Raw genomic sequence first — 17599 nt, 5'->3', positions numbered from 1 at the left:
GATCCCTGGCCTCGCTCAGTGGGTTAAGGATCCAGCGTTGCCGGGAGCTGTGGTGTAGGTCGCAGACTCGGCTCGGACCTCGTGATGCTGTGGCTGTGGTGTAGGCTGGCAGCTACAGCTCCAATCACACCCCTAGCCTGGGAACTTCCATATGCCGCGGGATTGGCCCTAGAAATGGCAAAAAGACCAAAAAAAAAAAATTCAAAAGACAACAAGTGTTGAGGAGGATGTGGGAAAAAGGGAATCTTTGTGCATTGTTGGTAAGAATGTTAACAGGTGCAGCCACTGTGGAAAGCAGTATGGAGGTTTCTCAAAAAAACTAAAAATAGAACTACCATATGACTCAGCAACTCCCCTCTTGGGTATAGATACAAAAGAAACAAATGAACAAAAAAAAAAACTAATTCAAAAACACACAGGCACTCAATGTTCACTGCAGCATTATTAACAATTGCCAAGAGGAGTTCCCATTGGGCTCAGCAGTTATCAGAATTAATGAACCCGACTAGTATCCACGAAGACGGGGTTGGCTCCCTGGCCTTGCTCAGTGTGTTAAGGATCCTGAGTTGCTGTGAGCTGTGGTGTAGATTGCAGATGCAGCTCGGATCTGGCGTTGTTGTGGCTCTGGTGTAGGCTGGCAGCTGTAGCTCGGATTCAACCCCTAGCCTGGGAACCTCCACATGCCGAGGGGGCAGCCTAAAAAGACAAAAGACAAAAAAAATTTGCCTAGATGTGGAAGCAACATAAGTATCCACCAACAGATAAATGGATAAAGATGTGGTATATAATATACATACACAGTGGAATACTACTTAGCCATAAAAAATAATGAAATTTTGCCATTTGCAGCAACATGGATGGGCTTGGGAGATATTATATTAAGTGAAATAAGCCAGAGAAAGACACAAGTACTGTAGATGTGGAATCTAAAAACTACAACAAACTCAAACAAACAAAAAAAAACCTGAAATAGAGAAAAAAGCAAACAAAAGACAAACCAAAAAATACAACAAACTCCTGAATATAACAAAAAAGCAGCAGACGCACAGATAAAGAAAACTAGTGGTTATCAGTGTGAAGAGGGAAGGACAGAGGGACAAAATAGAGGAAGGGCATTAAGAGCTACACACTATGTATAAAATAAGCTACAAGCATATATTATACAACGCAAGGAACAGAGCCAATATTCCATAATAATTTTCAATGGAATATATAAACCATTAAAAACAGTGAACCATTATACTGCACCTTTGTAAGGTATAATATTGTACGTACACCAACTATACTTTTTTTTTTTGTCTTTTTGTCTTTTCTAGGGCTGCACCCGCGGCCTATGGAGGTTCCCAGGCTAGGGGTCGAATCAGAGCTGTAGCCGCCGGCCTACACCAGAGCCACAGCAATGCAGGATCCAAGCCGCCTCTGAGAGCTAAACCACAGCTCACGGCAACGCCGGATCCTTAACCCACTGAGTAAGGCCAGTGATTGAACCCGCAACCCCATGGTTCCTAGTCGGACTCGTTAACCACTGCGCCTCGATGGGAACTCCTACACCAACTATACTTCAACTTAAAAAAAAAAAAACACTAGAAAATTTTAAGACTACTTTTGGTACACTATTCTCATATACTAAGCCCTTCCTCCCCTCCACAAAGTTTTAGTGGAACACAAAGCCACACTCACTCTTTTACCTATTATCTACGGCTATTTTCTGCCCTAAAATGGCAGGGTCGAGCGGCTACAATAAACACATAACGTGGCACTCTCCTTCCCTGGCACCCTGCTTAGGGCACTACAGATCCCAGGAGGAAGTCAAAACCACACAGAGCTCCCCGTTTCTAGGCCTTTCCTTTACCGCCTGCCCGGCCCCCTCTGCCGACTCTGGATTCCAAACTATGTCTGCAGTTCCAGGGCCTCCAAGACTCATCTACCTCAAATAAGGCCCCCAAGGCTCGCCCCGTCTTCATCTGACCACCTCCCAATTTGGCAGAGACGGAGGAGGAGTACTTGATGGAAAAAAAGTACCGCTTTGCTAAAAAGATTCCATTTTACTCCTGGACTCTCCAATATAGAAAAAGTTTGTAATCTAACAGCCACATCTAGCCTCCACTGCAGACTCTGGATTCTGTGCTCTGTCGACAGATCCAGGCACCTCCAGGACCCAGATCCCTCAAATAACGCCCCCAAGCCTCTCTCCACCTTCATCGGACCCCCTGCCCTCCACCGCCTGCCCTCCTTCCTTTCCCGCCACCACAACCAAAGCCATGGTGGCCGCGACACCTGTGAAAAAGGACGACGACCTCGAGGATCTTCCTCCTTGGAGGCCACAGGGCACACCGCCCAATCCGCTGGCTCTCCTCACACGCACACACACTTAAACTGCCCACAGGATGCACACTTAAACTCTGGGGACCTACCTGGAGAGCCTCAGCCACGTAAGAAGAAACCAGATGCTAAGACGCGAAGATGCAACCCGCACAGCTCGGAACCCACACCACGTTGCAAGCTGCACGTCCAAGGCGGACTGGACCGTGGGCATGCGCACTGTGTCTAGCGAGCGCCCCGTGGGCTGGCGTTTCCGCCCCCCGCCACGGGAACCGCACGGGACCCCACCGGGGGCTCGCGGATCTGTGCTCTGCCAGCAGTCTCTGGTGCCTCCAGGGCCAGATGCTGCAAAACCCGTCCCCCACCCCCAATAGTCGCCCAACTTTCAATTGCTCTCTCCCCTCTGTGGCCCATCTTTCTCCCTTATCCCAGCCCCGCCACTGAGACAGGGGCTATGGTGGCTGCCTGTGAGCAAGGTTTAATGCCTACTACAACAGAAATGGCCATATACTCCATAGGATTTACAGAGGCCCGAGGGTCTCCAAACCTAATATTCAAAATGTCTAGCATATGATTCCAAATTACTCAGAATACTTGAAAAATAGAACTACCCCGGGAGAAAAATAGGATGTTCAGAAGTAAAGTATATAGGAGTTCCTGTCGTGGCACAGTGGTTAACGAATCCGACTAGGAACTATGAAGTTGCAGGTTCGATCCCTGGCCTTGCTCAGTTGGTGAAGGATCCGGCGTTGCCATGAGCTTGTGGTGTAGGTTGCAGACGCGGCTCGGATCCCGCGTTGCTGTGACTGTGGCATAGGCTGGTGGCTACGGTTCCAATTCGACCCCTACCCTGGGAACCTCCATATGCCGTGGGAGCAGCCCTAGAAAGGGCAAAAAGACAAAAAAGAAAAAAGAAAAAGTGTATAAATTTCTCATTACTGTGTGGTATCATTGAAAATTCATCAAACTAGCTCAACCATAAAGCAAATAAATGGACTTAAAACTATTAAAAATAAAAGTTGAACCACTGCATGACTCAGCAGTTCCACTCCTGGGTAGATCCAAAAGAAACAAAAACACGAACTCAAAAAAATACATGTACCCAGAGTTCATGACAGCAATGTTTCTTTTTTTGTTCTTTTTACCGGCCAGCTCCCCTGCACCTGCAGCATAGGGAGGTTCCCAGGCCAAGGGTTAAAGCCGAGTTGCAACTGCAGCTTATGCCACAGGCAGAGCAAGACAGGATCCTAGCTGCATGTGCAGCCTACAGTGCAGCTTGTGGCAACACCAGATCCTTAACCCACTGAGTGAGGCCGGGGATGGAACCCACATCCTCAGAGAAGATGGGTTGCATCCTTAAGCCCCTGAGGGAATGCTCATACCTGCATTGTTTGCACAGTTATCAAGACATGGAAGCATCCTAGGTGTCCACCAAGAGGTGAATGGATAAAAAAAGATGTACACACACACACACACACACACACACACACACACACACATTGGAATACTACTCAGCCATGAAAAGAGTGCACTTCTGCCATTTGCAGCATCATAGATGGACCTGGAGGGCACTGTGTTAAGTGAAATAAGTCTCCGGAAGACAAATACAATTTGTCTAAAAATTACAATGAATTACTGAATGTAACAAGAAGCAGGTTCACAAATAGAGGGAACAAACTTGTGGTTACTGGGGGTGGGGAAGGGGCAATACAGAGGTGGGAGAATGAGAAGTATAAATTATGGAGTGTAAGGTAGGCTCAAGGATGTACAACAAAGGGAATATACCCAACATTCAGTAATAACTGCAAATTGAAAGCAAACTTTTAAAAAATTACTTAAAGTAAAAAGGAATCCCCATGTGGTGCAGCAGGTTATGGATCCAGCATTGTCACTGCAGTAGCTTGGGTCGCTGCTGTAGCACAAGTTCAATCCCTGGCCCAGGAACTTCCACATGCCTCAGGTGTGGCCAAATAATAATAAAGTCAAAAAATTGCTCAGTGGAGTTCCTGTTGTAACTCAGGGGTAACGAACTTGACTAGTGTCCATGAGGACATGGGTTCCATCCCTGGTTTCACTCAGTGGGTTAAGGATCTGGTGTTGCTGTGAGCTGCGTGGTACAGGTCAAAGATGCAGCTTGGATCCCGCATTGCTGTGGCTGTGGTGTAGGCTGGCTGAAGCTCCGATTCGGCCCCTAGCCTGGGAACCTCCATGTGCCACAGATGTGGTCCTAAAAAGCAAAAAAAAACAAAACAAAACAAAACAAAAAACACACACACAAAAAAAACAAACCTCAGAACATGAAAAAAAACAGGAAAATCTGAGCTCAGGTGGGAAAGACAACGTGCTGGGATTATCTGATATCTTTAAAGGAGATACTATAAAAATGCTTCAACAAAGCCATCATGAACACTTAAAAATTTTATTATTATTATTCAAATGAATTTATCACATCTGTAGTTGTATAATGATCATAACAATCCAGTTTCACAGGATTTCCATCCCACAAGGCCATCATGAACACTTTCAAAACAAACGTAAAAAGTCTTGGCACCAAAAGAGAGAGAGATTTCAAGAAACAAATGGAAATTTTATAAGGGAAAAACATGACAATAACCAAATAACAATCTCATTGCAGAGCTTCAATAACAGAATGAGGAAAAGAAAATAGTGAACTTGAAACATGTGCCAGGAAGTGCATGAAAAAAATGCTCAACATCCCTACTTAGTAGAGAAATGCAAAGCAAAACTGCAACGAGGTACCACCTCACACCAGTCAGAATGGCCATCACGAATAAGTTCACAATTAACAAATGCCGGAGAGGGTGTGGAGAAAAGGGAACCCTCCTGCACTGTTGGTGGGAATGTAAATTGGTGCAACCCCTATGGAAAACAGTATGGAGGTTCCTCAGAAAACTAAATATAAAACTACTATGTCGGAGTTCCCTTCATGGCTCAGTGGTTAATCAACTCAACTAGGATCCTTGAGGTTGTGGGTTCGATCCCTGGCTTTGCCTAGTGGGTTAAGGATCTGGCATTGCCGTGAGTTGTGGTACAGGTCGAAGTCGTGGCTCGGAGCTGTAGCTCTGATTCAGCCCCTAGCCTCAGAACTTCCATGTGCCTCAAGTGTGGCCCTAAAAAGCAAAACAAAAACAAAAACAACAAAAAAACCCTATCAGGTGATCCAGCAATCCCACTCCTGGGCATGTATCTGAAGAAAACTATAATTCGAAAAGACATATGCACCCCTATGTTCATTGCAGCTCTACTCACAAAAGCCAAGACATATAAGCAACATAAATATCCATGGAAAGATGAATGGATTAAGAAGATGTGCTGTGTTATATGCAACGGAATACTACTCACCCATGAAAAGAATGAAATAATGCCATTTGCAGCAACATGGATGCTAGAGATTCTCATCCTAAGTCAGAAAGAGAAAGACAAATACCATATGATATCCCTTATATGTGGAATCTAAAATATGGCACAAACGAACTTGTTTACAAAACAGAAACGGACTCACAAACATAGAGAACAAGACTTGTGGTTGCCAAGGGGGAGGGGGAGGGAGTGGGATGGACTGGGAATTTGAGCTGAGTAGATGCAAACCATTGCATTTTGAATGAATAAGCAATGAGGTCCTACTGTACAGCACAGAGAACTATATCCAATCTCTTGTTACGGACCATGAAGTTTATGAAAAGAAACGTATATATGTATGACTGGGTTACTTTGCTGCACAGCAGAAATTGGCACAACAGGAGTTCCTATTGTGGCACAGCAGAAACAAATCCACGTAGGAACCATGAGGTTTCGGGTTCAATCCCTGGCCTCGATCAGTGGGTTAAGGATCCGGCATTGCCGTGAGCTGCAGTGTAGGTCCCAGACACGGCTCGGATCTGGCGTTGCTGTGGCTGTGGTGTAGGCCAGCGGCTGTAGCTCCGATTGGACCCCTCGCCTGGGAACCTCCAGATGCCGTGGGTGTGGCCCTAAAAAGACAAAAGAAAAAAAAAATTGGCACAGCCTTGTAAATCAACTATAATTTAAATTTTTTTACAATAAAAGTATACCAAAAAATAGAGTCAAAAACATAATAAATGTTAAAGGACTACTGAAAGCAAAGCAAGAAAGCAGGGGGACAGAAACCAGAGAATAGAAACAGAAAACAAATGATAAAATGGTACACATACTCCAAATACACTTGTAATTACGCTTAATGTAAATGGTCCAAACACCCCCAATTAAGTTGAAGATTCTAAGGATGGATTTATATTAAAAACAAAAACGGGGAGTTCCCGTCGTGGCGCAGTGGTTAACGAATCCGACTAGGAACCATGAGGTTGCGGGTTCGGTCCCTGCCCTTGCTCAGTGGGTTAACGATCCGGCGTTGCCGTGAGCTGTGGTGTAAGTTGCAGACGCGGCTCGGATCCTGCGTTGCTGTGGCTCTGGCGTAGGCTGGTGGCTATAGCTCCGATTAGACCCCTAGCCTGGGAACATCCCATATGCCGCGGGAGCGGCCCAAGAAATGGCAAAAAGACAAAAAAAATAAAAAATAAAAATAAAAACAAAAACAAAAAACATGACCCATGGAGTCCCCGTCGTGGCTCAGCACAAACGAATCTGACGAGCATCCATGAGGACGCAGGTTCGATCCCTGGCCTTGCTCAGTGGGTTAAGGATCCAGCATTGCTGAGGCTGTGGTGGAGGCCGACAGCTACAGCTCTGAATGGACCCCTGGTCTGGGAACCTCCATATATCGCAGGTGTGGCCCTAAAAAGACAAAATAAAATAAAATAAAATAAAACAAAACAAAACAAAACAAAACATGACCAGCTATATGCCTTCTACAGTAAAGTCAGTTCAAATATAATAATATAGGAAGGTTAAAATAAAAGGTTGGGAAAAGATACACCAGATAAACACTAATAAAAAGAAGGTTCATGGGGATAATTTTGTAATGTGTAGAAATATCGAATCTCTAGGTTGCACACCAGAACCTAACATAGCGCTGTAGGTCAATTGTACTTCAAAAACAAAGTCATAGGGAGATCCCGTCGTGGCGCAGTGGTTAACGAATCCGACTAGGAACCATGAGGTTGCGGGTTCAGTCCCTGCCCTTGCTCAGTGGGTTAAGGATCCGGCGTTGCTGTGAGCTGTAGTGTAGGTGGCAGACACGGCTCGGATCCCGAGTTGCTGTGGCTCTGGCGCAGGCCAGCAGCTACAGCTCCGATTCAACCCCTAGCTTGGGAACCTCGCAGCCCAAGAAATGGCAAAAAGACCAAAAAAAAAAAAAAAAAAAAACCCAAAGTCATAGGGAAAGAGATCAGATTTGTGGTTACCAGAAGTGGGGGAGGGAAATTGGATGAAGGTAGTCAAAAGGTACAAACTTCCAGTTATAAGATAAATACGTGCTAGAGAGGTAATGTACAACATGATAAATATAATTAACACTGCTCTATGTTATACATGAACGTTGTTAAGAGAGTGAATCCTGGAGTTCCCGTCGTGGTGCAGTGGTTAATGAATCCAACTAGGAACCATGAGGTTGCGGGTTCGATCCCTGGCCTCGATCAGCAGGTTACGGATCCTCCGTTGCTGTGACTGTGGCTGTGGCTGTGGTTGTGGCTGTGGCTGGCAGGTACAGCTCCGATTAGCCCCTAGCTTGGGAACCTCCATATGCTGTGGGTGTGGCCCCAGAAAAGACACACACACACAAAAGGCATATGATGCCACCTTTCAATGAGAAAAAGATGATTAAGAATATGCCAACTTCGGGAGTTCACGTCGTGGCTCAGCGGTTAGCGAAACCGGCTAGGATCCATGAGGCTGCGGGTTTGATCCCTGGCCTCTCTCAGTGGGTTAAGGATCCATCGTTGCCGTGAGCTGTGGTGTGGGTTGCAGACGCGGCTCGGATCTGGCGTTGCTGTGGCTGTGGCATAGGCTGGCAGCTACAGCTCTGATTAGACCCTTAGCCTGGGAACCTCCATATGCTGTGGATGCGGCCCTAAAAGAAAAGAAAAAAAAAAAAAAAGAATATGCCAACTTCCCTTTAACCGTGGAAATGAGCTTCTGGTAGGAGGAAGAAGAGCAGGAGGGAGAAGAAGGGAGAGGAAGGCCTTCTGCAGAAGACTAAACAACACTAGGACCAGGGTCCTCCAGGAGGAAGAGTCAGAGCTGGCCCTTGGTGCCTCCCGCTGTCCACACACAGAGGGGGGGACCCCAAGGGACACCCAGACCTGGGGCTCACGCGCCCAGAAGCCTGTGACTCTCTCAGGTGTGAATGTTTAAGCCTCTGTCCTTCCTCTGTCTTCCAGTCTTGACGATGAGACGCCCCCTGCCGGCAAAGGCGGGGTAACGCTATAACTTGGACAGCGCTTGGCTTGTGGCTGAGCTATGCCTGATGAGTGACACCAAGAGCTCCCCGTGGGACCAAGGTTTCATTCAGACATCCATGAATGAAAGGAAAAGGCTGCTTTAACTTAGCAGGATGCTCAGGTTTGGACCCGGACTAACTCTGCACCACAGACATCCAGAATGGGAAGTGGAGAGGTGGTAGGATGTGGTCTGGGAACAGATTGAGGGCTGAGCAGAAGACACCCTGAGATCAAGATCCTGGGCCTCGTAATGAGGAGAAGGAGGGAGAAGAAGATCAGGAAGACCTCTGCAAAGGACTGTGCTCAGGGCTGATGAGAACACGGAAGGCACTCAGGGCCTCAGTTTGCCCATCTGTACACCGGTGATAAACATTGAATTTACATCGTGCATTTGGTGTAAGGAAAGCATGATTGATACAAAGTGATCAGCCCGTGTCTGGCACAGAGTAACTGTGCAGTTAATGCTGATTGTATTGTTATTTACAGAAGAATCACCTGGGAGTTCCCTGGTGGTCTAGGGGTTAGGATTCGGCACTTTCACCACATGACCTGGGTTCAATACCTGGTCTGGGAACTGAGATCCCACGTCAAGCTGCTGCATGCTGTAGCCACAAAAAATTTTCACTCAATCTTATTGTTGTTATTATTCTTATTTTTCTTTTTAGAGCCGCACCTGAAGCATATGGAAGTTCCCAGGCTAGGGGTCAAATTGGAGCTGCAGCCTCTGGGCTAACGCCACAGCCACAGAAACTTGGGATTTGAGTCACGTTTACACCACAGCTCATGGCAATGCCAGATCCTTAACCCACTGAGCAAGGCCAGAGATTGAACCCAAATCCCCATGAATACTAGTGGGTTTCATTACCACTGAGCCACAATGGGAACTCCCCACATTCACTTAAACTTAATTAACTATTGACATGCTGTTCTTCCCATGGGGTGGGCACCTTGCCCCCTTTAAGCGTAAGCCCCATCTGTCCACTTCTGTAGTTTCCGCCGTGGGGACACTGGCAGTCACCACAGAGGCCTGGTAAGGGAGCGAATGTTTGATAGGCAGAATTATGGCCCCCAAAAGACGTCCACGTCCTAAACCACAGGACCTGGAATACGTTACCTTACATGGCAACAGAGACTTTGCAGGTGTGATTAAATTTAAGCATTTCGAGATGGGGAGATTATCCTGGATTCTCTGGATGGCTCCAGTGTAACCAAAATGGATCTTTTTTTTTTTTATGACACAATGAATTTATTACACTTATAGTTGTACAGGGATCATCACAATCCAATTTTATAGGATTTCCATCCCACAACCCCAGCGCATCCCCCCCCCCCCGAACAGTCTCCTTTGGAGACCATAAGTTTTTCGAAGTCTGTGAGTCAGTATCTGTTCTGCAAAGAAGTTCATTCTGTCCTTTTTTCAGATTCCACATGTCAGTGAAAGCATTTGATGTTGGCGTCTCATTGTCTGGCTGACTTCACTTAGCATGATAATTTCTAGGTCCATCTGTGTTGCTAAAAATGCTGGTATTTTGTTCCTTATAATGGCTGGGTAATATTCCATTGTGTATATGGACCACCTCTTCTTGATCCACTCCTCTGTCAATGGACAGTTAGGTTGTTTCCAGGTCTTGGCTACTGAAAAGAGTGCTGCAGTGAACACTGGAGTACATGTGTCTTTGCAAGTCGTGGTTTTCTCTGGATAGATGCCCAGGAGTGGGATGGCTGGATCAAATGGTAGTTCTATGTTCAGTTTTCTGAGGCATCTCCATACTGCTTTCCACAGTGGTTGCACCAATTTACAATCCCACCAACAGTGTACTAGGGGTCCTTTTTCTCCGCACCCTCTCCAACACTTATTGTGTGTAGACTTTTTTGGATGATGGCCATTCTGGCTGGTGTAAGGTGGTGCCTCATAAGTCGTTTTGATGTGCATTTCTCTACTAATGAGTGATGTTGAACATCTTTTCATGTGATTTTTGGCCATCTGGATGTCTTCTTTGGAGAATTGTCTGTTTAGATCTTCTGCCCATTTATGGATGGGGTTGTTTGTTTTTTTGGTATGGAGCCGCAGAAGGTGTTTATAACTTTTGGAGATTCATCCCTTGTCCGTCGATTCATTCATTTTTTATAAGTGAAGGAAGAAGGCAGGAAAGAGTGTGATTTGATCTGAGAAAGACTCGACTGGCTATTGCTGGTTTTGAAGATGGAAGAAAGGGGCTGGCACTCTAGGATTGCAGGCCACTTCTAGAAGCTGGAAGAGGCAAGGGGAATGATTTCCTGCCCCCTAGAGTCTCCAGAAGGCCCAGAAGGAAAGCAGTCCTGAGGGCACCTTATGCGACTTCTGACCTCCAGAACTGTAAGATCATACATTGGTGTTGGGTTTGATTTTTTTTTTTTTCTTTTTAGGGCCGCACCTGCAGCATATGGAGGTTCCCAGGCTAGGGGTCCAATCAGAGCGACAGCTGCCAGCCTACACCACAGCCACAGCAATGCCAGATTCTTAACTCACGGAGCGAGGCCAGGGACCGAACCCGCATCCTCATGGATACTAGTTGGGTGGGTTTCTGCTGTGCCACAGCAGGAATTCCTCACTGGTGTTGTTTTAAGCCATTGAGTTTGTTGTGCCTTTGTTATGACATTAATGGGAAACTTCTAGGTGGGGAAACACATGTCCCCCTCCCTGCCTTCCTTCCTCCCTCCTTCTCAGGCCCTTATTTCTCTCAGAAATGCCCAGTCCTGTGGCCTCCATGAGATGGTGACCCTGGGATGGGGGGGTGGCCCTGTCCCCTCTGTCAGCCTCCGAGACAGGGAGAGCCTGAGAAGGATGCAGGTCCCCTGGGGAAGGTGTGTGGGGACCCAGTGCTTCTCAAGGGGGCAGGCAGGGAAGAGGTCTGGGGTACAAGGAGACCCCCAACCCTGCACATCACCCACCACTCTATTATGATAATATAATAATACACACACTGGAGGGTGGGCATGGGGTGTGGGTGACAGTGATTGCGAGATCCAGAGGGGGGCTGATAACAACTGATGCTGACTTGCTCTGCCAGGCACTGCCTTCAGTGATTGACGTGTTATCTCCTTTAACCTTCACCATGACCCCGAGGACGGAGGATCAAAGGGAGGCACAGACAGCTTGAGTAACTGGCCCATCAGGTGACATGGTAGAAATTTAGTCCTGGACTGTGTCCTTCTAGAGCCCTTCCCCTTGCTCGCCCTCCTCCACTGCCTGGGTCACTAGATTAATCGAATGTGGTCATGAGCGAGGGCCACTACCCATGTGTTCGCCAAAGCACAGTGGGCATCAGCCCCCTTTTATGAATGAGGAACTGAGGCTGGGAGACGATAGATGACTTGCCCAAGACCCAACCAGGACTTGGGGTTCTGGCTTTTAAATGAGATGTCCCAGGATTTCCCGTGGTGGCGCAGTGGCAGTGGTAATGAACCCGACTAATATCCATGAGGATATGGGTTCGATCCCTGACCTCGCTCAGTGGGTGAAGGATCTGGCATTGCCGTGAGCTGTGGTGTAGGCTGGCAGCCACAGCCCTGATTCAACCCCTAGCCTGGGAACATCTATATGCCATAGATGTGGCCCCAAAAAGACCAAAAAAAAAAAAAAAAAAGAGAGAGAGAGAGAGAGAGAGAGAGAAAGAGATTTCCAAGGCTCTAAAACCTCATTTCCTGGCAGTTCCCATCGTGGCTCAGCAGAAATGAATCTGAGTAGCATCCATGAGGACGCAGGTTCGATCCCTGGCCTCGCTCAGTGGGTGAAGGATCTGGTGTTGCCGTGATCTGTGGTATAGGTCTCAGATGCAGCTCGGATCCCAGGTTGCTGTGGCTGCGGCGTAGGCCAGTGGCTGCAGCTCTGATTCGACCCCTAGCCTGGGAACTTCCATATGCCGTGGGTGCGGTCCTCAAAAGACAACAAATAAAATAAAAAAATAAAAAATAAATAAAACCACATTTCCTCATTTATTATGAGTGTGAATCAAGTTCAAGGGGAGCTGGACTCCACCATCTGAGGACAAAGTGGGCAGATCCTATCCCTCCCCTCAGAGACAGGTGTCTGCACACCATAGCTGGTGTCAGGAGACAAAGAATAAACAACTCCCCAGAATATGAGTTCCACAGGCAGGGCGGAGGGACCCTCAGGAATTCCAGGACTGAAGGCAAGGGGACCCAGACCCCAGAGAAGGTTCTGAAGAATAGTCTATACTCCGTGGTCTAGACAAAGGAAACCAGGCTGGCTCAGAGCCTGCGTGGATGAATCCCAGAGTCATGTTACTCCCACTTGCCACTGTAGTTGTCGTCGTTTCTTTTTTTTTGCCTGAGAAATGTACTTTTTATTTATTTATTTTTATGTTTTAATATGTCTTTTTAGGGCTGCACCCACGGCATATGGAGGTTCCCAGGCTAGGGGTCCAATCGGAGCCACAGCCGCCAGCCTACACCAGAGCCACAGCAACATGGGATCCAAGCCGCGTCTGCCACCTGCACCACAGCTCACGGCAACGCCGGATCCTTAACCCACTGAGCCAAGGCCAGGGACCGAACCTGCAACCTCATGGTTCCTAGTCGGATTCATTAACCACTGTGCCACGACAGGAACGCCTCTATTTGTAGTTTTTAATATAGTCTAGTTTCGAGCCCTTCATCTGTTAAATGTGTTTCAATTATCCTCTCTCAATCTGTGTCCCAGTATGTGGTTTTCATTCTCGTTATGGCTTTGTTTTTGATCAGTAGACCTTCTTAGTAATTTTAGTGTAATCGAATGTCTTATCAGTGTCATTTAGGGTTAGCGTTTTCTGTCTTGTTTAAGAAAAACTTTCCTATCTTCTATGTTCTGTTCTATTAAAGTCTTAAAGCTCTTTGATTTTGCCTTTCACACTTAGGTTTTCAGTACACCTAGTATTATTTTTGTGTTGTGAGGTAAGGATCCAATTTCTTTCTTTTTTTTTTTTTCAATATGGATAACTGATTGTTCCACTTATCAGAAGTCCAACCATTCCCCACTGGTCTCAAAGCACCTCCTTGGCCACCTCTTCTCTGTCTACACATGAGTGAATCTGTTTCTGAGACCACTGGTCTTTCATTGATCTGTTTGTTGTTGTTGTTGTTGTTGTTGTTGTTGTTGTTGTCTTTTTAGGGCCACACCCATGACAAATGGAAGTTCCCAGGCTAGGGGTCAAGTCGGAGCTAGAGCTGCTGGCCTACACCACAACTCAAGGCAAGCCGGATCCTTAACCCACTGAGCAAGGCCTTGGATCAAGCCTGCATCCTCATGGATCCTAGTTGGGTTCGTTAACTGCTGAGCCACGAAGGGAACTCCACATTTTACTTTCAAGTGTGTGTGTCATTGCTGTGTATCTTTGTAAATACCCTTTAAGAAAACATATTCAACTAATTTGCTAAGATTTTTTATATCACGAATAGATGTCAAATTTTATCTCTTTCTCTACACTTATTGAGGTGGTTGTGGTTTTTCTCATTTAATCTGCTAATGAGGTGAGGTATGCTGATTGAGTTCGAATGTTAAACCACCTCGCAGTTTGGAAATAAATCCAACTTGATTATTATACTTTTTTTAATATATTGAACTTAGGCAGTGCTATGGCCTGAATATTTGTGTCCCTTCAAAATTCTTATGTTGGGAGTTGCCATTGTGGCTCAGTGGTAATGAACCTGACTAGTATCCATGAGGACGCAGGTTCAATCCCTGGCCCTGCTCAGTGGGTTTAAGCGTTGCTGTGCACTGCAGTGGAGGTTGCAGACACAGCTGGGATCTGACGTGGCTGCAGCTATGCCGTAGGCCAGCAGCAGCTGCAGCTCCCATTGGACCCCTAGCCTGGGAACTTCCATATGCCCCAGGTGCGGCCCTACAGAGCAAAATAAATAAATAAATAAATAAATAAATAAATAAATAAATAAATACTAAAAAATTCATATGTTGAAACCTAATCCCCAATGTGATGGTATGAGGAGGTAGGGTCTTTGGGAGGTGATTAGGTCATGAGGGTGAGCCCCCATGAATGCGATTAGGGCCCTTATAAAACAGACCCCAGAGAGCAATCTCATCCTTTCAGTATATGAGGACACAGTGGGAAGACAGCCATCTATGAAGCAGGAAGTTGGCTCTCACCAGACACCAAATCTACCGGCACCTTGATCTTGGACTTCCTGTCCTCCGTATCTAGGAGAGGTAAAGGTTGGTTGTTTATTAGCCACCTAGTCTATACACTATTTTGTTAGAATAGCCTGAATGGACTAAGATGGGTAATTATCATTTAGCTTAAAGAATTACATCTATTCACGGAGTTCCCGTTGTGGCACAGTGGTTAATGAATCTGACTAGGAACCATGAGGTTGCGGGTTTGATCCCTGGCCTTGCTCAGTGGGTGAAGGATCCGGCGTTGCCATGAGCTGTGGTGTAGGTCGCAGACACGGCTCGGATCCCATGTTGCTGTGGCTCTGGTGTAGGCCGGTGGCTACAGCTCTGATCCGACCCCTAGCCTGGGAACCTCCATATTCCTCGGGAGCGGCCCTCAAAAGGCAAAAAGACAAAAAAAAAAAAAAGTTACATCTATTCTCTTGAGATTGTTCTGTAATATTCTTTTTTCACTCATCAGCTCTCAGCATCAAGGTTATATCAGCCCCATAAAGAGAATTAGGAATGCTCCCTTTTTCTACACCCTGGAATTGCTTTTGTAAAATTGAAATTATTTGTTCCTGGAGTGTTTCACCAGTGAAGCCATCTGGTTCCATAGTTTCTGTGCAGGAACTTTGGGCCACAAGTTCTGTTGCTTTAATGGTTGTAAGACTACTCACGATCTCGTCTTCTTTGGAGACAGTTGTGGCAAGTTATGTATCTGTAGTGATTTGTCCATCTAACGTAATTTTTCAACCCAAAGTTGCTTTTTCTGGACATTGAGTAAATGATGACATCAGTGGAAGGCCACAGACACATGTCTGGACTTTGACAAAGTCAGAATATCCCCACTGAAAGGTGAAATTTGTATTCGCTAGTTGTTTTCCTACCTCCAGACCTCCGCAGTGCTCTTGCTTCTTACTAGACTGCCCTCTCGTCCCCTTCAGTTCCCTGCACCTGCAGCATATGGAGGTTCCCAGGCTAGGGGTCCAATTGGGAACCACAACCACAGCAACGCAGGATCCGAGCCGTGTCTGCGACCTACAGCATAGCTCACGGCAACACCGGATCCTTCACCCACTGAGCAAGGCCAGGGATCCAACCCGCAACCTCATGGTTCCTAGTCAGATACGTTAACCATGGCGCCACAACGGGAACTCCTCCTTCTCGTTTCTTAACATGCAGTTCAGGCCCCATATCCTCCAAGAGGGCTTCCAGAGTCCCCGCAACAGACTGAGCATCTGTCCTGGGGGCCCCCATGGCTCACTGGATCCATCACCGCTATTGCACTAACCACACTGCACTCAAATTCTTTCTCTGTGTCGGTCTCCCCCACTAGACTGTGGGCTCCTTTCTCTGTGTTCTCAGAGCTGTGCTGACATCAACACATGTGGAACTGAACTGGGCTATAACCACTGAATGGCCAACTAAGTTATCTGGCCATGTGGCTGTATTTCCCCAGGTGTCTGTTTCTTCACTTATTTCGCTCAATGGCTATTCATTGAGCACCTAATATGTGCCAGGTCCTGTTCCAGAAGAGTGGCCAGTGAGGAAAGAGGAAAACTAGGAGAGGGTGGTATCCTGGAAACCAAGTGAAGAAGGGATTTTTTTTTTTCCTAGGCCCACTCCTGCAGCAAATGGAGGTTCCCAGGCTAGGGGTCGAATCGGAGCTGTAGCCGCCGGCCTACGCCAGAGCCACAGCAACACGGGATCCAAGCCGTGCCTGCAACCTACACCACAGCTCATGGCAACACCGGATCCTCCACCCACTGAGCAAGGCCACGGGTCGAACCCTCAACCTCATGGTTCTTAGTTGGATTTGTTAACCACTGCGCCACGACGGGAACTCCAAGGAAAGGATTTCAAGGTTGAGGAATTGGTCCACTGTGTCAAATGCTACCAACAGGTCAAGTATGATGAGGTCTGAGACCCGACCATTGAGACAACGTTGTGAGTGTCATCAGTGACTTCAACACGTTTACTGAAGTGGTTGGGCAAAAAAAAAAAAAAAAAAAAAAAAAATTGGGGCTGTTTCAGGAAAGCCCTGGCACTCTGGAGGAGAAGGACTGAGAAGATCTGGTATAAAGTTTTGCTGTAAAAAAAAAAAAAAAAAAAAAAAAAAAAAAAAAAAAAAAAAAAGGAGTTCCCATCGTGGCACAGCAGAAACGAATCTGACTAGTATCCATGAGATGTGGGTTCAATCCCTGGCCTTGCTCAGTGGGTTAAGGTTCTGGCATCGCCATGAGCTGCAGTGGAGGTCGTGGGCTTGGCTTGGATCCCGCGTTGATGTAGCTGTGGTGTAGGCTGCAGACGAGGCTTGGATCCAGGGTTGCTGTGACTGTGGCATAAGCCGGCAGCTGCAGTTCCAATCTCACCCCTAGCCTGGGAACTTCCATAGGCTTCGAGTGCAGCCCTAAAAAGGCAAAAAACAAAACAAAACAAAACAAAAAACCCCACCACCGCTTTTGCTGTGAAGGGAAGTAAACAAAAGAGGGGGCTTTTTTGTTTGTTTTTCTTTTATGGCCACACCCACAGCATAGCCAGGGAGTGAATCCAAGCCAGAGGTGCTACCAACACGGCAGCTGTAGCAACACCGGATCCTTATCCCACTGCGCCGGGCCAGGGATCGAACCTGCGCCTCCACAGTGACCTAAGCTGCTGCAGTTGGATTCTTAACCCACAGCACCACAGTGGGAGCTCCCAGAGTTTTTATTTGCATGCGGTATATAGATCTCTCCTTTCTTTCAAAGTTTCT

This window comes from Sus scrofa, chromosome X (assembly GCF_000003025.6).
Source record: "Sus scrofa isolate TJ Tabasco breed Duroc chromosome X, Sscrofa11.1, whole genome shotgun sequence".
Classification (NCBI taxonomy): domain Eukaryota; kingdom Metazoa; phylum Chordata; class Mammalia; order Artiodactyla; family Suidae; genus Sus; species Sus scrofa.
The sequence above is the reverse complement of the archived record's forward strand: the minus strand, read 5'-3'. Positions refer to the sequence as shown.